This window comes from Monodon monoceros, unplaced genomic scaffold (assembly GCF_005190385.1).
Source record: "Monodon monoceros isolate NGI ecotype Baffin Bay Population unplaced genomic scaffold, NGI_Narwhal_1 Super_Scaffold_1, whole genome shotgun sequence".
In the NCBI taxonomy this organism is placed as follows: domain Eukaryota; kingdom Metazoa; phylum Chordata; class Mammalia; order Artiodactyla; family Monodontidae; genus Monodon; species Monodon monoceros.
Genome location: NW_021703765.1, coordinates 78,026,882 through 78,049,132, shown reverse-complemented (window position 1 = coordinate 78,049,132; position 22,251 = coordinate 78,026,882). Strand labels below are relative to the sequence as shown.

The window sequence follows — 22,251 nt, the reverse complement described above, 5'->3', positions numbered from 1 at the left end:
AGCTGTTCTGTGTGTTCAGTAGTATTCCTGGCCTCCGCCCACTAGATGCCAGTAGCACCTCTCTCCTCAGTGGGACAGCCATCAATGGCTCCAGGCAGTGTCCCCCTGAGAACCACTGACCTAATGCCTACATGTCTTTCAGATCGCTGTTCAAATGTTACTTCCTCAGGAAAACCTTTGTGGGCCCCCCGCAGATTTAATCAAGCTTTCCTGTTACATATGCTTATAGGAGCCTTCACAATACTTAGGATAGTTTGTAATGTTTATTTGCTTAATTGTCCAAATAACGTTTGTTCCTCCCACTTAACCAAAGAAAGGAAGGAGGACTTTGTAGACCGTTATGTTCCTGAGTCTCACATGGTGCCTGACACACAATAGTTACTGAATAAGTATTTATTAAATGAATGTTGACACAAAGTAATTGGCAAACATTGCTATGGCTGTTTCTGTGTTTCAGGCAGCATTCTGAGCACTTTACAGATACCAATTTATTATTCCCCCTGACCACCCTATGAGGTAGATATTATTATCAACATTTTACAAATGAGAAGAATGAGGCACAGAGACATTAGGTAACTTGCCCAAGGTCACACAGCCAGTAAGGGGCAAAGACAAGATCTGAACCCAGGCAGTGTGGCTTCAGAGTCCTTACCCTTAACCATTATTTATTAAGCACCTACTGTGTGCCAGGCCCTGGGGATACAGTAGTAAACAAGAACTACATTGCCCCAGGTTCCAAGAATTCCACTCAGTTCCAGAAAGGTGGCTCTGTTTATAGGTGCAGATGTTCAGATGCAGAGATATTCAGACGCTGAGCAAGGCCACACAGCCAGTTGGCAGCAGAACACCTCTCTTTATTCCAGGCTTTATGTGCTTCCTACTATACACCCTGTGTCCACAGGGTAGGGACACTTTGACGATTTAACCAGTCAATTATAATAATATTTTTCTCTCGGAATGTTTAAAAGAAAAAAAAGTTGGCTTGCTAAGGTATAATCATGGCTCAGAGGCCAACCTGACATTAGTTATTAATTAGGCCATTATGCATTCCACAGTGATAATTGCTTTGCTGCAAAGTCACCAAGCATGAAACGGACCTAGCAGAGAAACGCAATCAATCTGAGAAGTCGCAGCCCAGTTGCGTTCTCTCACCTTGAGTCGGGTGTACGCCAGAGCGGGAAACAAAAAGAAATTAATGCTACATCAATAGGCAATAGCAAGCTGGCCCCATCCCATTCCTTCCCCGGGATGATCGTGTGCCTGGGCGCAGGGATGGTGTTTAAGTGAAGTTTATCAGCGACAACGGCCATTTCTCTTTGATCTCCTAGCCAGTGGAAATCTGTTCATCTCCTTTCCTTTTTTTCCCATCTTGGGAAAGGAAAAAAGCCATCTGTTTGCCTCGCCTGTTGCTTTTGCAATGAGTAGGGTGGGGGAACAACAGCTGCTGGGGCTGTCCAGGTGTCAGGAACAACACAGCAGCTCTTCCTGTGTTCTGTCTCAGTCTACGTTCTGTCTCTGGCCTTGGTGGGGCAAGAAAGGAGACACCTACCCCACCCTGAGCCTCCAAGTGGGAGGCGTCAATGTCGAGGGCAACTGGAAGTCCATCTTAAGAGAAAACCTTGGGGTACAAGAAACAAAAATCTACCCTAGCTAGCCTAGATGAGGAGAATTTATTATAATATTAGCTACGTGATATTTATGGGGTATCTTTTGTATACCAGATGCACAGTTGTGTCATTTAATCCTCAGCAGGGGTATTTTTGGTATATCCCCCATTTTACAAATGAAGAAACTAAGGTTCATCATGGTGAGTTGTCTTGCTGAAGGTCCCACCGCTAGTGGTAGAGCTGGGATTTGAACCCAAGCTCATGAATACAGCACTCTCCTGAGACCACATGAGAGGCTGGAGAAAGCACAGCTGGCCTTCCAGAGCATGCGACAAGGAACCAAAACAGCTCAGAAGCAAAGGAGTGGGGTTCCTCATCTTGTCCTCTCTCTGGGCCGGCTTTCTCACACATGGTAGATGGAAGGTGGCTCCCGCATAATGGCCATCTCAGTCCCCAGGTTCACCCCAAAGTCACTGGAGCTAACTACCTGGACAAATCAAAATCAACCAGTCTCAGATTTAAACTGTTAGGATAACGAAGATCATTGGCCTAGCCCAGTGTCTGCCCCTGGTACATCAGCCATGGACAGGAAGATGCCTCAGTGCAGACATCAGCCGCTGTGGCCCACCTCAGGGGAAGAAGGAAGGTCACAGACTCGCAACTTACCGTTGCCTAATTCAGCTTCTTACCATTTTGTCCATTCACACAGTCCTGATTCGCCCTCTCATCTAACCCCTTCAATCAGCCACTTCACATACTGGAGTTACTACTACTTTCCTGCAGACATTTGGGGTTTTGCTCCTGGAAGAGTAGTGGGGTGATTCTTACAGAGAGGGTAGATGACCGTCTACCTCAGGATTTAGAAAGCCCCAAAGGTGTACAGATCTCCACCAGCCCAATCATCTGTATTTTGCCCAGAAGTCAAGATAAAGAAAGTCATTATGCTGAGAATGGGTTGTTTCCAGTTCTCGCTCATTGAAGCCAGGCTCTGGCGCCATCTTGTTTCATTCTTCCACGTGATTTGCCTGCGCCAAGACCTTATGTACCCCACATCCCCACATGTTCTCTGTGAAAGGAGAGTAAAACCCAGCGAGCCCAGCTCCAGTGTTTGAGAGATTATTCCCATTCCAAACAAGATGGCAACCAAGACTGGTTGAAGACTTCCCACATTGGCTCAGCTCCTCAACGGAGCCTCCAACTCATGTTTCAGTGTTTGGCCAAGCCCTTGAGGGGTAGGTGGAGCGGTCTGCTGCTTCTGTGACATTGATCACCAGAGCTTGGGATGGCCAAGCTGGACAACCCCTTAGAGTTAAGCTGTCACCCTTAAATGTCTCTGATGCTTAAGCATACTCAGCTGCACAGCCTCTTAGGAAGTTCTTCTCAGGAGCTGACTCATAGTGTGAAGTAGGACTTAGATGTCTCTGTTATAAATGTTCCTTTTTCAGTGTATAAGGCGAGGAGACCCTGACATTTTGAAAAGGAGTAAGAAGACCATGTTCTTCCATCCCTGTTTTCTTCACTTGATGGGGACAGACATAATCATTCATCATTTCAACAAATGTTTGTTGGGCTTCTGCTACACGCCAGATGCTATTCTAAGTGGTGAACAAAACATTCTAGCAGGATATGTTAAATCAGTAACAGCTTGCTGTTAGAGGACCTGCTCACTTTGACATGGACCCAGCTCTATTCTGGCTTAATCCTGGCCTGATGTGGTTACTGTTATTATCCCCATTTTACAGAGGAGAAAACTCAGAAAGGTTAGGTGACTTTCCTTAGGTCACAACAGAAAGGCTAGGTGACTTTCCTAAGGTTACAACAGCAAGTAGTAGAACTGAACCCAGTTGATATCCTTCTAGACCAGGGGTTGGCAAATTATATATAGCCCATGGGTCAAATCCAGCTCCCTGCCTTTGTTTGTAAATAAAGTTTTTTTTTTTAAACAAATTTATTTATTTATTTTATCTTTGGCAGCGTTGGGTCTTCGTTGCTGTGCGCGGCCTTTCTCTAGTTGTGGCGAGCGGTGGCTACTCTTCGTTGTGGTGTGCGGGCTTCTCATTGTGGTGGCTTCTCTTGTCGCGGAGCACGGGCTCTAGACGCGCAGTCTTCAGTAGTTGTGGCGCGTGGGCTCAGTAGTTGTGGCTCACGGACTCTAGAGGGCAGGCTCAGTAGTTGAGGCGCATGGGCTTAGTTGCTCCATGGCATTTGGGATCTTCCCGGACCAGGGCTCGAACCCGTGCCCCCTGCATTGGCAGGCGGATTTTTAACCACTGCGCCACCAGGGAAGCCCCTGTAAATAAAGTTTTATTGGCACACAACCACACAGTGTCTGTGGCCGCTTTCACTGTACAAGGGCAGAGTTGAATAGTTACGACAGACCATATGGTCCACAAAGCCAAAAATATTTATTCTCTGGCCCTTTACAGAAAAGGCAAGATCAAACTTATAAATTTTGAGTGGTTGAATTTGACTCAGAGAATGCATATCTTCCTACAGTCATTTCTATCTTCCTCCCTCCTTTCTCTCCTTCTTTCCTTTCTTTCTTCTCTTTATTATGGAAAAATTCAAATACGTGAAAGTTAAAGAGAATAAAATAATGAGCCACATGACCCAGTTTCAATGATTATTCACTCATAGCCACTTCCCTTTTGCACCACTGGGTTATTCTGAAGCAAATCCAAGTTGTATCATTTCACCTGTAAATATTTTAGTGTATAATCTCTAAAAAATAAGGAATCTCTTTGTAAACATAACCACAATATCATCTCATCCAAAAAATTTTTAACACTAATTTCTTTTTTAAATTGAGATATAATTGATATATAGTATTATATTAGTTTCAGGTATAGAGCATAATGATTCAATATTTGTATATATTGCAGAATGATCACCACAAGTCTACTTAACATTCGTACCACACACAGTTGCAATTTTTTTTCTTCACAGTAGTTTTTTAATATTATCAGATATCCAGGCAATGCTTCAGTGTCCCTTATTGGCTCCTCAGGTTTTTTTTAGTTGTTTTATGGTGTATACCAGGACTCACACAGGGTCCATACATTGAGACTGATTGATGTGCCTCTTAAGTATGGCAACCAACTGTCTATTGGTTGTGCTAGGTGTTTCCATCACGAGGTGTATAATGTACCTCCCGGTCAATTCCTTTTTTTATGCTGTTGTTAGACAGGCCCTGGACTGAGGGGTACCTGAGATGCAAAACTTTGGGTTTTAAAGCTGAGAAGCTCTTCACGTGTAAGACTTTTCAGGCTAAAACTGGGAAAGTCCAAGACAAACTAGAACAAGTTGGTCATGCTACCTCTGCTACATGTTCTAATCTGTAAGCACCCTGCCCATCTTTTTTTTTTTTTTTTTTTTCTGATCTGTATGTGGAAATAACTGGCTATTTTTCTTGAAGACATTCCCCTGATCACAGCTGATTGTACCAGGGGCCGACACTGGTCTCAAGCTAGGCCAACAGTATTCATTATCTCAGGAGTTTGAGTGTGGGACTGGTTGAGGAAGCCAAGAAAGCTGACCTCAAGAGAGGGCAGGGCCAAGGGACTTGCCTCATGCAGTAGAAGCACCCTCCTTGCTTCTGGACTGTTCTGGTTCCTTGTCCCACCCTCTGGAAGCCCAGCTGCACTTTCTCTGGCCTCTCATGTGGTCTCAGGAGAGTACTGTGTTCATGAGCTTGGGTCCAAATCCCAGCCCACCACTAGCTGTGGGACCTTGGGCAAGTCACCTCACCTGTAGCTGGGATTTTGCTGATTGTGCCCCTGTGGTGTGGTTTGACCAGTTCCTCTGTCCTCTATATTTGCTGTACATGGGCAATTGGATCTAGAGGCTTGATCATATTCAGGTTCAATGTTTTGGCAAGTCTATTCGTAGGTGGTGCTAGGTGTTTCCATCACGAGGCGTATAATGTACCTCCCAGTCAGTTCCAAGATGGGGGTGGGGTCAGCTAGAGGCAGGGACCAGCCTGATCAGGCCAGGTGTGGCCGCCTAGGGACACCTAAACCTCCCTCCCCCCGTATGTCAGGAAACCATAGCCGATGTCCTCTGATAGTTAACATTCATCATTAATAATGGAAGCGGAAACCAAGTGATTTCATAGCTGTGCGAGGTAATTAAATTACTTACATGAATCCACTCACACTTGATTATTTCCACGTTTCCCACCAAACATATGCCTTTCCTTTGTTTGCTGCCATCCTGAGCTGCCAGCTGGGAGGATAAGGATTGAGGGGGCTTCGCCTGTCTTTGAGAAACAGCAAAGAAAGTGGGTTCCCCATCCAAGCCCCCCTCCCCTGATAAATGGAAGCCCTTCCTCCCAACAGAGCATAGGGGCTAGAGCATCACCTGCATTTCCAGCTTAAGGCGAACAGTTTTTGCTGTATTTCCCGCTGTAAATCATGTTGTTTCCACGTTTTGTTGTATGGGATAGCAGGAGGCAAGGAGGGGAACAGAAAAGTTCCTTCCATGAAATTGATGCTGTTAGTGGTCCTGGCAAAGAGAGAATGAGAAAAAAAAGTGAGAAGCATTTGAACTACAAGGTTTGCTCTTCTACTTTGTCAGGTGCCAGGGGATGGAGTTGGGATACAGCAAAAGAAGCTGGCTGTCCCCCACCCTGGGTATCTTCTGTTTGTGTTCAGGTACCTGATGGGGTTCCCAGAAGGGCAGAGGGAAAAGTTGGGGGCCACATGACATTCCATACCCCAAAGCAGGGCTGCAAGCTCAGTTGCCCACAGGGGCCCTGCAGGTAAGCTGAGTGAGCACCACAGGCACAGGTGAGACAACAGAGAGGAGTGGGGACTGAGGCAAGCTGGAACTTTGTGTGCCACCTCAGGAGTGGCCTCTACCCAGCTCGGGCAGACGACACAGTCTGGTCTTGCAGTGCACTGTGGGAGCTGAGAGCACAAACTTCAAAGCCAGGCTACCTATCTCCAAATCCCTGCTCTGCTCACTTTCCTAGCTCTGTGACCTTGCGCAAGTGTCTTGACTTCTCTGTGCCTCCATTTCCTCATCTGAGAAGTAGAAATGAAACTACATCTACCATTGATGTGCTGGAGAGACTCACAGAGCAAACTCCTCGGGCAAACTCCTCGGGTGGTCGGTGACATTGGTAGCTTGAAATCCGCCATGGTGGGAATATTGGCACCATGGAAATTGGCAAACACTACAAACTAGGACCCTTTTTTTCCCCACCAGATAACCAGCTGTTAAATCTTTATCAGCACATCACTGCACCCACCCTAAAGGGCTTTTATGAGGATTTTGAGACTTAGTGTGTGTAAGCCCTTAAAGCAGTGCCCGGCACACTTTAAACACTCAGTAAATATTCACTATTATTACTGTTTCCTTTTTTTATGCTGTTGTTACACAAGAACACAGCCCTCTGTGGCCACATTTTCTCATTTTTCCGGCAAGCTGGAAATCTCAATTTTTATGTAAAATCTCCTGATCTTTAAATGTTGGCTGAAAATGAACATTTTTTAAACGTGAACAAAGCCAAGTGCATGACGGGATTTGGACCATGGGCCCCACATTTGCAGCCTTGGGCTTAGAGGGAGGAGTGATGAGCGTTGTCTGATTATACCAGATCTTTTCTTACCTTGGCACATGCCACCCTCTCTCCCTCCTCTGTAGCTCAGCAACCTGCTTGTCCTTTGCAAGCCAGTGCTACCTCCTCCTTGAAGCCCTCCTCTAGCCAATGCCCCTGCAGAATAAACCCCTCCCTCCTTGACTCCCCCTCCTCAAAATGCTGCTTGTCTTCTGCCCTTTTCTATGGTCGGTCTCTTTCTTACTCTAGGACTTGTGGGCTGGGGCTGTGGTTTATTCTTCTTTGCATAGTGCTTAGCACATTGAGGATCATAATAATTAGTAATACTAAAATGAACACCTGTTAAGTGTTGTCTGTTTGCCAGGCTGTGAGCTAAGCAATTTTTGTGTATATCACCTTTAATCCTTATCGTAATCCTCAGATGTGGAAACAAAGGCTCAGAGAAGGCCAGTGGCTGCCCAAGGCCACAAAGAAGTAGGGAAACTGGGAATGGAATTCGACTGGAAATCAAATCAGCCCACGTCAGGAAACTGCGCCTATGACTCCTTGCTGCACAAACTGGGCAGGAGACAGAGTAGTGCCCCAAGTGTCCAGCTGAGGCTCTCATGGAGCTGTCTTGAGCCACACTCCACAGAGACATCCAGAAATGACGATGCTATATTTAAAAGCATGGGCAGGTGGTGCTTCAGTGGCATTTGGGTGGCCGCCTCTCCATAAAGGGCATGCATGCTCTTTTAACTTAGCTCTTCTGCTCTGGCATTTCAGAGAACTTCCCAGGATGGCCTCAAGAGGGGAGACTGCAGCCACCTGGGACCCCTGCAGGCCTCCCTGCAAGGGCAAGGACACCCCGGCACATGGTCGACAGAGCCTGGGGCAGTGAGAGCTCAGAGGCGAGGTCAGGGTCACGAGCCAGCTCACAGCAGGAGCAGGAGTCCCCTGGGCCTGGTGCACAGACCCCTGGACTGCCCTGTTTCAGAGGCCGCTTGTTGCCAGGCTGGCTGGGTGGTTCTTGGCACCACATTCCGGTGATTTGGTTCCAGCCCTCATGTTCCAGCAGTTTCCACCTTTCACATTCCCCCCAGTAGCACCAACTTCTAACACCCTCAGACCCCTTTGCCCAGAAATCCAAGAACCATCTATGGATGGCTTGGCCAATTTCACTCCATATTTAATGGTGAACAAAGCATATCTTAACTGCTGGTGTCACCACACAGAAGCTGGATCTTGTTGTCCCTACTCTCTAGGTAGAGAAACCGAGGTAGAGAGAGGTGAAGGAAGGATGTTCACTCATCATTAAGTGCTGGCAGGGCGGGTACTCTGCCAGCTGCTTCTCCCTGATTTGATCCTCCTGGCAGCTCGTCACATCATTGTACCCATTTTACAGTTGAGAAAGCTGAGGCACTGAAGGCTCCGTGACTTGCCCAAAGTCACGCAGCCAGAGATGCAGGTTTCAGACTTAGGTCACTCAGAACCTGACTCCAAAGTCCGTGTGCTTTCCAGCCCTTCCTTGAATCCACAGGCCTTTATTAAGCCCCAGCTGTGTGTGTCCCTGCGCTCTCCTCCTGCGCTCACTCACCCCTCTCCTCCGTGGCCCACTTAGCACCACCCCATCAGAACACAGAGTAGACAAGCCCTGCTGGTCTTTCCCAACTCTGCCTATGAGTTTCTCACCATTTAGCAAGGCACAGAATCATCCAGATGCTCTAAATGGCCCTTTTTTCTGGTCCCAGGTAGACTTGAGTTGGGAGGGCCTAAGCATTTTTATTCAGGGTGGAGGGCTCACACAGGATCTTGTTACAGTTTGGAAGGGAAGTTTGCCCGACATGTGGGGCTGCCTGGAAGTGAGAAGTAGGACCAGTACAGGACACCCTGCTTAGCGTTCCTGTTTTTAATATGCCTGAGAAATCACTATTTGAAGGGTGGAGTTGGGGGCTGATGGAACTCAAGAAGAATGTGGAGAAAGCAAAGCAAGCGGAAAAGGGTTGTCAAGTCTAGGCCAGAGTGAAAACGCCAGTGCCGACGGGGTCCCACACCTGTACTGCAGGTGCACAGGAGGCCCGAGGTGAACTGCCGACCCCTGGCCTGCCTCAATGGAAGGCTGCTGCTTGGCCCCAGGCAGCAGTTGTTGGTGGAAACGTGGTCCCAGGCTGGCCAGATCCTCTGATTTTCCAAGAAAAGCCAGCAATTTGGATCTCTTCTCAGTTTTAAATGCTGCCTCAATATATATGCACACATTTTCATGCTCACAGTACTTTATGAAGGTATAATTTACATACGGTAAAATGCGCAAATCTTAAGTATGTAACTTGATGAATTTTTTTGGCTCAAATATTTTTAAAACACTTGAGGGGCCAAGAAAACATGTCCGTGGGATGTATCTGGCCCTGGACCCATCATTCATGACCCTTATTATGCTGTCTGACACCCATGATCAAGGTAGGACGCTCACACAGGACAGTATGCCATGGGAAAGGGGGCAGGCTTTTGGAGAGAACCCAGTGATAATCCCATTAGTCTCATGGCTAAGGGCACATGCTCTGGAGTCCTGAGTATGAATCCTGGCTCTGCCACTTGCTGTGTGACTTTGAATAAGGTAGATCTCTCTGACATCTCGTTTTCCCTACCAATAAAATCAGGAAGATAATGTTACTGACCCATAGGGCTGCTGTACAGATTGAATGTGTTAATGTGATAAATACCGAGAGCAGTGCCTGGTACCTAGTACCTGCTTTATACGTGTTCACTACTCTTTTTTTTTTTTAATTGATGGACTATTTTTTAGAGCAGTTTTAGGTTTAGAGAGAATTTGAGCAGAAAGTATAGAGCTCTCTACCCCAGTTCCCCTGTTATTAACATCTTGCATTAGTTCAGTACATTTGTTACAATTGATGAACCAATATTGATACAGTATTATTAACTGAAGTCCATTGTTTACATTAAGCAGTCACTTTTTCTGTTGTACAATCTTCCTTGACAAGTGCATAATGTGTATCCACCATCACAGTATCATACAGAATAATTTCACTGTTGTTTTAAATCAGGAATCTTTGTTAGTCCTTGTGGCTATTGCAAAGAAAAGACTGGCTGTGGCTTATGCATAACTTCAGGTGGGCATGCGGGAGCCCCATTCCTTACACTCAGGAAAACACAGCATATTCAGGCGTGAGAAGGGGACATTTTAGGGGTGAACTTGAGTCTGTTCTAATTTACCAAAAATGGAAGCTACTCTCCCACTTCAGGTGGGAAGTTGCACAAATCCAGGCCCAAATTCTCTGCTGCACAGCTGGCTCTGAATCCAGAGACCAGGTTCACATGCTGCCTTGACGTCTCCTATATGACATGGGACTGCCGTATCAGCCTCTCTGGGCCTCTCAAACAAGAACCATCCTCCCTGCCAGTGCCACCTCTGGGAGTGAGTGGAGGCTCAGAGGCATTAATTCCTGTGAAAGGTCTTTGTAAATTATAAAAAGCTCTAGATTAAAATTGGAAAGTATTATTATCATAATCAGTTATAGAGAAAAACTGAGCTGTTGTCAAAACAGGCCTGGTTGTCAAAGGCTGAGCCACAGAATTTGGTTGCATGTAGGGGCTTCATGACAGTCATGCATGGCTTGTCCCTCTGGGGTGAGGTAGCCAGAAAGTCAGGCACACAGCTAGGGCCTGCCTGGAACAGCAAGGTCCAGGCTGGGGCACCCACCCCTGGGTTGCTTCTGCTCTTGAAGCCTGCCAGCCGAATGCCAATCAGCACGGAGCCATGTTTGTGATATCGGCAGCTCCCAAAAAGAGGAAATTGAACACAGATGCTTCCAGCGCCCATGAGAATGAATCTCAATCATCTGACTTCATATACTGGCCACACCCTGGGCAGGACGGGAAACATAACTTCTTTCCTGCTCTCACATATAAATGGCCTTAATAGCTTTTCAACTCATTATATGAGCACATAGTTGATTTTTTTTAATACCCCAAAGCAAAATTTATTTGTAAGTCACTAAAGAAAGCCTCCTGTCCTGTCCCTTTTATGCTGGGAGCCCTCGAAGAGAAGTGAAATTGTGTATTCACTGCTAAAAAAAGCTCCGGCTTATACAATTTTAACAATAGAAAAAATGATCTTTGTGCTTCAGTGCATGGATGCTTAAAGGAAAACAGGCAGTCTGTTCAGGTGGCTGGTGAATTACAAATGAGTGGTTTGCCTTTGTTTTGAGTGACAAGCAATTTAAATGCAGTCTTATGTGGAGGCCTGGAAATTCTTTTCCCCAGGAGAGAGAGCAGGAAAAAAAAGAAAAAAGCTTCCTTTTTTTGAGCTGAGAGATTATATGAGTTGCCACTGAGCGGAGGTGAGAAGTTAGAACTTCATTTGATAATTATAAAATCAGTAGTTTGTGATTGGACATAATTGATGATTATACTGTTGCTAATAGCAGGCCTGCCAGCCTGCGCTTGTGGGACATTTCATTTTTGCGCCGCTTCCAAGCTGTGAAAGCCAACCTGGCGTGGGGCACCGTTTCCGAGATCTCAAGGAACCTGACATAAATGCATTCGGGGGCCCACATTATGTTGGATAAAAAGTGTTCATTAATGCCAACATTTGAAAACACTTTGCTCTGTGCCTTATTTTTAGCCTGGGGATAATTACAAATATTAAAATAAAATTGCATGGTGTTTTTCTTTCCTCCCTCATGCTCTCCCAGCAGACCCACCCCTTGATCCAAGCCTGGGTGGGCTTCCAAGGCCTTGCACTGCTTTTGATTAAAATCCCAGTGGGGTGGAGATCGATGTGTGGGGAGGAGAGTGTTTGTCTGTCTGCTTGAGTGAATTTGAGCTAGAGACCTGAAACTCAGCACCTTCACTTTACAGATGGGGAAGCTGAGGCTCAGAAAGGGGGTGTGACTTGCCCAAAGGTGAACAGGGACACGAGGCCCCAGCTGAAACCAGAACCCAGGTCTGCTCACTCCCAGGTCCAGCTTTTCCTGTTTCCCACACTGCTGACAGCTTCCCTGAGATGCCACGACCTCTGGGGCAGATCCTGGGCCTCTGTCCCCTCACACTAGGTGTTACTCCATCAGAGAGCCTGCAGGAGATCTCCACAGAGCCTTCAAGGTTGCAGCATAGTTTGGGTTGCAGCGTAGATGAGTGTCATTCTCCATCATCCTTCTAGATGTGGGTTTTTATTTGTTTGTAGTTCAGAAGGATTAGCTCAGAGAGCCTCTTAAGTTCCTTCCTTATCTCATTCATTCATTTTTTCATTCAGTCATTGTTGATTTAGTGCCCACTCCTGACTTGTCCTGTTGTGGACTGCGAGGGAGGAGAAAATCACAGCAGCAGCTGTTCAAGATCATCCAGTTGTTCACGCCCCAAACCATGAAATGTCCTTGACACCCCTCTTCCTCTCACCTCACCCCACATCTACTCTGTGTTTCTGAGAAACAAATCCTGTGGCTGGACTTTCAGAATGGATCCAGAACCCCAGCACTTCTCCCCACCTCCACTGACACCACCCTGCTCTGAAATGCCATCCTCTCGCCTGGACTATTAAAGTAGCCACCTCCCTGGTCAACCTGCCTCCACCCCAGCACCCCCTCAGTCCATTGTCCACACGACAGCCAGAGGAATCCTGTTAAAACGTACGTGGACCATGTCCCTCGTCTGCTCTAAGCCCTCCCGTGGCTACTCATTCCCCTCAGGGAAAAAGCCCAGGTCCTCACAATGACCTACAAAGCTTTGCCCCTACCCTTTGATCCCTGACCTCATCTCGTCCCCTTCCCCTACCTTCTCCCACTACACTGGCCTCTTTGTTGTTACCCAAACAAGGCAAACATATTTCTGCCCCAGGGCCTTTGCACCTGCTATTCTAGCTGCCTGGAATATTCTTCCCTGAGATGGCCAAATGACACACCCCCTCCCCTTCTACAAGTCTGCTCAACTGTTCTTTTCTCCCAAGGCCTTCCCTGGCCCTACTAGGCAGGACACACATCCCTACCCCAGACTCCCATCTCCTTCCTAGCTTTATTTTTCTCCCTTGATCACTTTCTCACCTTCTGTATCATGATTTCTTTTATTGCCTGCCTCTGCCTTTAGAGTGTCAGCTCTGCAAGGGTACAAGTTTGGGTCAGTCTTGCTTGGTACTGAATACCCAGTGCCTAGAACAGCCCCCATCCTTAGAAGATGCTCGATAAATACCTGCTGAGAAAATGAATTTATTGGACATCGGTGATGTGTCAGGCGCTATGTTAACACTTTACATGCATTATTTTATTTCACTTTTTTAAATGCCAAAAAAAAAAAAAAAAAGCTAGTCCCAGTCCCAGCCCTCTGGATGCTCACAATCTGGTTGGAGAAATGGAACAACACCCAGATGACAGGTTAGCATGAGCACGGGCCTGTCATCAGATGCTGACTGATGGGTGAGTTCCTGGTGTTCAGGGGAGGTCGGGACGAAGCACAAACTCTCCCTTAACTAGAACACGAGCACCAATCAGGGTGCCTGGTACTTTTCCGGACATCTCCAAAGAGGGAGCCCCACTGCTATCAGTTCCTCTCCAGCCTGAGAATCGCCCCCCAAGGATGACACATAGACAGTGACACTCTTTCTTCAGCAGACATTTATTGAGCACCTACTGTGTGCAAGGCTGTGTGAATAGACAGACCCACTCTCCCCTGGTGGGGCTCAGACCTAAGAACTGACAAACCCAGCCATGAGATGGCAGCTTCTGGAGCTAGACGGTCAGCTCAGGCTGTCGTAACAGAATACCACAGACTAGGTGACTTAAACAACAGAATTTTATTTTCTCACAATTCTGGAAGCTAGCAGTCCAAGATCAAGGTGCTGGCGCGGTTGGTTTCTGGTGAGAGCTCTCTCTTTGGTTTGTAGATGGCCACCTTCTTACTGTGTTCCTCCATGCTTCTGCATGCCTATGTCTCTTCCTCCTCCTATAAGGACACCGATCCCCTTAAGACTTCATTTAACCTTAATTACCCCCTTAAAGGTCCTATCTCCAAATATAGTCACATTGGGGGGGCACAATTCAGTCCCCCCACCTCATGGAAGTTTTGCAAGGATCGAGTGAGTTAATGCATGTACAGCACTCAATACGTGTTTGAGGGTCTTGTGGAGGGTGCAGGATGCCTCCCCTGGGGCATGCACATAGTGGGTGCTCAGTAAATACCGCTTGCTTTTATTGTAGTTACTGAACTCCTGCTTGTGTCCATCACTGTTGCAGGTTGAGGCACTGGGAGGAAGATCTAGAATCTGGACCTACAGCCCTGGAAGAGGGGATCTCAGAGCTCAAGATTGAATTTGAATTAGTGTTTTACAGCTGACGATTTAAAATAAATTTGTGATTTATACCTGAGAATTCAAAACAGTGAAAGGTGGCCAGATATGTTCATTTTATTCCATCCCATCAGGCTCTAGAAGTGGCTTCTGCTGGCTCCTGAGCCTCAGCTAGGATGTGGCCTTTCTGGGACCCACTCTGACCCTCCCTTAGGAATGTCCCCGAGATCTCAGAAGACCAGAGAGGGTCCCAGCCTTCTGCTCTGTCCAGACAGGAGCCAAGAGAGCCCAGCTCAACAACAGCTACCAAAAACAAGAGTCAAACTCTTATTTCTTATTTAAGCCCTGACATTAAAGTGTACTTTTCATTTGCTCAGCCACATCAATGACATACGGCAGAGAGAGCATTAGTGCTCACCCGGGAGCAAGGCCCCCAGCAAACACACTCTGTGAGGCAGAGGAGACAGGTCCTGCTGAAGACCCGGGCACTTGGCTTCTCTTGGCCTCACTGTGCCCTGCCCACCTGCCGGCCTGGCTCCTTCAGCCCTTTCAGATATTACAGCCCCTTCCACAAACCCCTACCAGAGATTCAGTCCCAAGTGGGGGTTAGGATCATGGGCTTTGGAGTCTGACTGAGCTGGGTGTGAGTCCCAGCTCCCACACGGTATGGCCTTTGCCCTTCTGTGCCTTGATATCTTCATCTGTTAAATGGGCAGTAACACCCCCACCCCGACCTGGGTTGTGAGGATTAAATGAGTTAATATTTGTCAGACACTTAGCAGAGTGCTTGACAGAGTCAGTGCTCAGTAGTCACTGTTACTGTTGATAATAATAATTCTCATATCAGCCAAACAAGGTAATTGTTATCACCTTTTACAAGTGGTAGGACATCAGAATATTACTGTAAGTAAAAGGGATTTATCACATAGACTCAGAGTAAGATGAACGCCTTCTGGATAGTTTGGCCAAACCTCCCTAATGTATAAATTTCCCTGAGTACGTTTATATCCTCAGAGATAGATGGCCATGTACTTGGATGCCTCTTCTGTTGGGGAGCTCAGTACCTCACAAGGCAACCCATTTTGAGAACTTAGAAAGATTGAGCCTCTTTGAAATTTCTACCTTCTTCCCATCCTGGGCTGCAATCTTTACAGTCCAAAATACATGTACTCCTCTCAACGCAATAGCCAGAAAGATCTTCAGCTGATTGTAGACTGCTCTTGTAGTGTGTCTCCCTGAGTCTGCTCCTCCCTCTTGGCTAAATGCACCCCCATGCGCCTCCCCACCTTCAGCCCCAACCATGTCCTGGATCAGGAACTTATCTCCTAATCACCTCTCGAATCAGTTCTTTTCTTCCCCTTTCCAGCACCACCCTGGACCTGGACCATCACCTCTCCCAGACCCTGCGGCAGCCCCTGAGCAGTCACCACGAGCCCCTTCCCATCTGAGCCAGTCACTCCCCTGCGTCACGGCGGCCAGGGTTTCCTTCTGCTCCTCTGCATGGCCCACGGCCGCTGCCACCCTCATTCTCTGTGCTCCCCGCACTGTGCTCCACACCCCTGCTCCCTTCACTCTGAGCCCTCGTTCCATCCGCCTCCATGTCTGTGCCTCCCTTACTCTCCATGACTCCCTTCTCCTGCCTGCTCCCCTCAGTGTCTGTGAACCCCCAGCTCTCTGCTCCCCCTTGCTCTCCATGCCCCTCACTCTTTGCATAACCCTCACGCTCTATTCCCCCTTCCTCTGTCTCCCCTCATTCTTCTTGCTCCTCTTTGCTCCCCATGTGCCCCCGGATCTTCACTCCCCAAAAGGAGAACCAGGCCTCAGAGGGTGTTAAGGGCACTCTCCCGCCCGCCCACCCCCGGCCATCCTGGGCTGATGCCTTTTCTCCTCCCATCTCATTCCTCTGCCTCCTCCTCTGAGGTACTGATTCTGAGACCCTCTGAACACCCACCCCTCAACTGCCCATCACTCTTCAGTTTCTTCCAGAATTCCTGTGGCCTCAGACCCCCCCACCCAATCTCTCAGAACCACCATGCCCCACCATCCCCAGAGCCCAGGACCCAGCGGTAGAGGGAAGCTGTGTCAAGGTGTGTTTCACGGAACCCTGGTTTCTAAGTTTATTCTCTGATGAAAAAGCTCTGTGACCAAATGCATTTGGGAAAACACTGGGCTAAGCTGAGTGGAAGAGCATTGTCTTCTGCAGCTCTCGTCAGAGCATCCAGTGTGCTTGGAGATTTTGTACAATCCATGGAGAAGGCAGGTGGGTACAGGCTTGATCACAGGTCCCTCCCTCTTCACGCCGGGGGGACTGTGCAGCACACTTTGAGAAACACTGGTCTCTGGTTGCAGTTCTGAGCCCTGGAATGAGAACATGATGGGCGCAGATACCACCTCCATCAATAACTAGTTCTTTCATCTTGGCCAAGTGACTTGGCTTCCCTGAACCTCAGTTTCTTCCCCTGTAAAATGGGAGCAATAACAGAGCTCACGTCTCAGAGCTGTATGCAGACATTCCAAAGATAAGGCACTGAACACAGAATAAAGGTTCGGTTTCTGGAAACTCTGACTTCATTGTGAAGAGCTTGGCACAGAGCTGTTCTCAGTAGCCAGTAGATGTTGTCACTGCTGTCTCAGACAATCATGGAAGCACAGCCTCGGGGGGGCCCCAAACTTGCCATTTTTCAACCACCTGACAGACAAATGCTAGGCAGCTAGAGCAGGCTTTTGCGTCTCCTCTGGCTTAACCGGTTCTACACCTGTTAACTTTCATACTCAGGGGACCAAACACATTTTCACCCCTTACATTACTTCGGGTAGTGTGAATGCCGCCTGCTTCATCAGACGCTGAGCTATTTCTGATGGTGACCTTCTTGGTGTCTGTAGCTGGCCGCCACCTCCTCCTCCTCCTCTCCCTCCCCCAGATGGCCTTCAAAGATCTGCCTGTCACAAGCCAAAGCTGTCATTCTGGACCCTTTTCTCCTGCCCTTCTGCACTGTAGGACCCAGCCATGAGACAGAAACACATGGCCTTTTATTTAGGCCGAGCTCACCTCTTCTGGGCACATGGGTGAAATGCATTAGAGCTGCAGCTCTTGGAAAAGACATCCTGTATGGTTGGAAGAAGAATTATTGGCTTTATTAGAAAGCTTTTTTTCCAACTTCCATGGGACTCTTTACCACATGTTAGCCCATTCCTCCCCCAACAGCTTCTTAGGCAGATGGAGAGTATTATTCCCACATGATGGATGAACAAACTGAGGCCAAGAGATGCTTCATGACATTGGGCCCAGCACTGGATCAGTCCCTGATGCCATCAGGCCTGGCCTTTTAGAAATAGACAGGGTCATCGCTCTAAAACAAGACTGAACGAGGCAGGACATCCAAATGACTACTGTCTTCAAGAGTCATATTTACTATGGGAGGCCCTAAACTTGAACTAATTCAGACCTAGTGCCATTCCAGGATGTTTTTTGATCTCTGCTTTTGAAAATATTGTCCAGCCATTAGGTGAACCTCTAAAGCAGGGATCAGCAAATGTTTTCTGTTAAGGGCCAGGGAGAGTAAATATTTTCAGCTTTGCAGCCAGAATGTCTGTCACAACTATGCAACTCCACCATTATAGCATGAAAGCAGCCATAGACAATACATAAAAGAATGATTGTAGCTGTGTTCCAATAAAACTTTATTTAAACATACAGATGAAGGGCCACATTTGGCCCAAGGGCCATAGTTTCCTAACCTTTGATCTAGGACAGTGCTGTCCAGTAGAAATAGAATGCAAACGACATAAGTAATTAAAATTTTTCTAGTAGCTGCGTTATAAAAAGTAAAATGAAATAGGTTAGTTTAATTTTGATAATATATTTTATTGAACCCAATATGTCCACAATATTATCATTTCAACATGAAATCAATATAAAAATTATTGAGATATTTTACATTCCTTTTTTGCTTTCTAAGACTTAGAAATCCCATATTTTACACGTACAGCCTATCTGAATTTGAATAGTCACATTTCAAGTGCTCACTGGCCACATGGGCTAGTGCTTACTGTTTTGGACAGCACAGCTTTAATGGGGCGGGCTGACATTATAAGGAGACAGTCGTACACATAATCAATACACAACTGATAAGCACCATGAATGGATAGTAGAGGGTGCTATGCATAGGGACCGGGAAACAATAAAGGGATCTTCTGTGACTTGCCCTCACCTCTGCCCTGAATTCCTTTTTGGAAGTCAATAGCAGGGCTTCCCTGGTGGTCCAGTGGTAAGGAATCCACCTTCCAATGCAGGGGATGTGGGTTTGATCCCTGGTCGGGAGCTAAGATCCCACATACCACGGGGCAACTAAACCAGCGCACCACAACTACTGAGCTCGTGCGCCTCAGCAAGAGAGCCCGCATGCTGCAAACTACAGAGAGAAAACCCACACGCCACAACTAGAGACAAACCTGAGTACCGCAACAAAGAACCCGTGCCGCAACAAAAGATCTCACATGCCTCAACGAAGACCCCACGTTCTGCAACTAAGACGCAACACAGCCAAAAAAAGAAAGAAAGAAAGAAAAGAAATAAATCAGAAGTCAATAGAACATTCTTATGCCTATCGTAAACTCCAGCTACCACACATGCTTAGCATGGACGACTATAAAATGAAGCATTCAGACTTTGTGCTGGCTCATCTTTGATAATTCTCCATCTAGGGATCGGGAGATGAATTGCTTTTGTTTCTCATGGCTTTTCTTGGACCTCAGGTCAGCAGCATAGCAGCCCCTGACCTGGTACAGCCATAGATAGCAAATCAAGGCATCAGCATCCAGATGGGGTCCGAGTGATTGTCCCCACTGGCTGGGATGATTTTTCTATCCAGGAGAAAGGGGCCCACATCTGGATTCAGAACAGTAATTTCAACCCCAGACCTGGTGTGGATCTCACTCTACCATTTACTTACTGAGTGACCTTGGGCAAGTTATTTAACCTCGCTGAGTCTTAGTTTCCTCATCTGTACAATGGGGATAATGACAGCAGCTACCTTCAGTGATTGGTGTATGGAGAGGGATGATTATGAATAGTAAGTGTCTGGTACATGGTAAACTCTGAATATTACATTATTATTATTATTAGTGCATCAAGGATGTCCCCCCAAACTCTGAATTAATTGCCCCCTCCTCACATTAATCTGGAGACTCCAGTGTTTGCATCACCTCCTCCTGTGTTACGGTTCCTCTTTGGCATTGCTGTGTCTCCCACTCAGCTGTGAGTCCCCAGAACAGGAACTGTGTTTTGTACATCTTAGCAAGAATAAAAATCTTCCCTTTGCCTAGATTCTAGAACATTATTTCTGTCCATCACCATCTTCCCCTTCTGGGAGATAATTCCTGATGTTCCTTCCACCCATCAAACTGGGTCAGTCTCCCCCCACTTACACACTCTCAAGCCCCCCTGTGCTTTTCCTTTGAAGTGTTTAGCACATGTAATTAATGAATTATCTGGGGAATCTGCCTTTTTTTTTTTTTTTTTTTGCGGTACGCGGGCCTCTTACTGTTGTGGGCTCTCCCGTGCGGAGCACAGGCTCCGGACGCGCAGGCTCAGCGGCCATGGCTCACAGGCTCAGCCGCTCCGCGGCATGTGGGATCTTCGCGGACCGGGGCATGAACCCGTGTCCCCTGCATCGGCAGGCGGACTCTCAACCACTGCGCCATCAGGGAAGCCCTGGGGAATCTGCTTTAATGTCCGTCTCCCCACTGGACTGTGAGTCCTCTAAGGGTGGGGCTTGAGGCTGCATTATTCATCGCTGAGTTCTCAGCTCACAGGTCATGGCACATAGCAGGTGCTCAGGAAATGTTTGTTGAATGTAGGAGAGACTGTCATTCACTCTGGAAGGTAAGCGACCAGAGATTGCTCTCAGAATAACAACAAGAGAGCTTAAAGAGCTTTTGTAACTGACGTTTTTAAAATCACTTGCTCAACATCCACCGTATATTTCTCTCCACCTCTCTTAAATAAAAATTCTCTGTGGACCTTGTAAAACCTTCAAGCCATGCTGTCCAGTAGAAATATAATGTGATCCACACATGTACTTTTACATTTTGTAGTACCTACATTTTAAAAAGTAAAAGAAAACAGGTGAAATGAATTTTAATAATATATTTTATTTAACCCAGAATACCCAAAATTTTATCACTTCAACATGTAATCAACATAAGAATAGCTGATGAGCTATTGTACATTCTCTGTTTTTGAGCTAAGTCTTTGAAATCCGGTGCATATTTGCACTCACAGCACATCTGGATTTGGACTTGCCACGTTTCAAGTGCTTAGTACCCACATGAGGCTCATGGCTGTCACATTGGAAGCTGCAGAGAAACTGCTATGGTTTTCAAATTCTTCTTCCCAGAGTGCCCTGCTGTGTGTGGAGGCGAGGCTTTTCTCAGGTGGTCTTCATAGGACACCAGAGATGAGCACAACTGAAGTTTATCATCCAGCACTGGGCAGAACCTGTCCCCATAACAGGCAAGAAGGAAGGAAGGGGTTGATCATACCAAGAGGTGACATGTCTATGGGGCTTAATGCATGCTAGGAGTTTTGCAAAGGGCTTTACATTGTGTTAAGTCATTTGATCGTCTAGCGACGCTTTGAGGGAGGCTATCATATTATTATCCCTGTTTTACAGGTGGGGAAGTAGAGGCACAGGGATTGAAGTGACCCACCTGTTCAAGGACACACAGATAATAAGTGGTGGAGCTGGGATTTGAACCCAGGCAGCCTGGCTCCAGGACCTATACCTCGGTTGATCACCTCTGTGAGCAGACTGTCTCAGAATTGGGCCCTGCCATTTCTCTACAATGGTGTCACAGACAGGATCTAGAGTCAGTGCTACCCACTTGGATTTGTTCATTCAACAAATTATGTTGAGCCCCTTCTGTGCACCAGACCACACGCTCACAGAGCTTACTTTGAGGGGAGGAATTCAATAACAGACACTTCCCCAAATGGCGTTACTGGGATTCATAGGAAAAGCCCAGCTCTGAAAGAGGGTGTTGACAAGTAGATGCTCTGATAGAGTCATCATTTAGCAAGTTGGCACCAGAGGGAGAGGTATTTCAGTGCCAGGGGGAATAAAGCTCTGTTCCAGTCCAAAGGGGGATGCCAGCCCAGTGTGTCCTCGAGGAGGTAGGGATGGTGACCTGTGGGCGCCAGGAGCTTGGTCCAACAGTGTGCCAGGAAGGCCCAGGACTAATGCCAAGGGGAGTGGTCAAGAAGAGCCAGCATCAAGGCAGTTGTGAGGCCGGAGCTCAGAATTCACAGCCAGGAGCGGAGGGATGAGATGGTGCTGAGCCCCAGAAACACATCTTACGGAGTCTCACTGGCAGAACAATAAAAGTCTGTGAGCAAGAGAACGAATGCATGAAAGTAGCTCCTCACTACTGGTCATCCAGTCATTTGGTGTATTCATCAATCAAGAGGCAGTTATTGAGCACCTTTGGTATGCCAGGAACTGTTTCACAAGCTGTCACTCTTGACATTTGTTGAAACTGATATCTTACTAGAGATTCAACAATTTCTCTTTAATTTTCAGTGGCAACACATATTCCCCAGATGTGTCCCACTTTCCTACAAAACGTGTCATATTTGAACCTCTGACATTAATAACAGGAATAATAGTAACAGCTGTTAATAACCTACTGTTGTGCCAGGCCCTGTGCTAAGCACTTATATATAGCTTCTTTTGATCCTCACAACAGGCCTAAGAGGTAGTTTCTATTATTTACCCCTTTTTTTTTTTTTTTTTTTTTTTTTTTTTTTTGTT

At 46.9% G+C, this 22,251-nt stretch overlaps 1 protein-coding gene across 8 annotated transcripts in view; it reads left to right on the top strand.

Annotated features, from left to right (window-relative positions):
• The window catches only part of CUX2 (cut like homeobox 2), a 262,660-nt gene that overhangs the window by 178,557 nt on the left and 61,852 nt on the right, over positions 1-22,251 (top strand). Inside the window, exon 1 of one of the 8 annotated variants that reach the window (XM_029219297.1) lies at positions 16,518-16,527. The exons of the other annotated variants lie outside the window; for them this stretch is intronic. The gene's annotated coding sequence lies outside the window, so the exon portion shown is untranslated. Of the gene's footprint in view, positions 1-16,517; positions 16,528-22,251 lie in introns of those variants that run through there. 8 annotated transcript variants of the gene reach the window in all.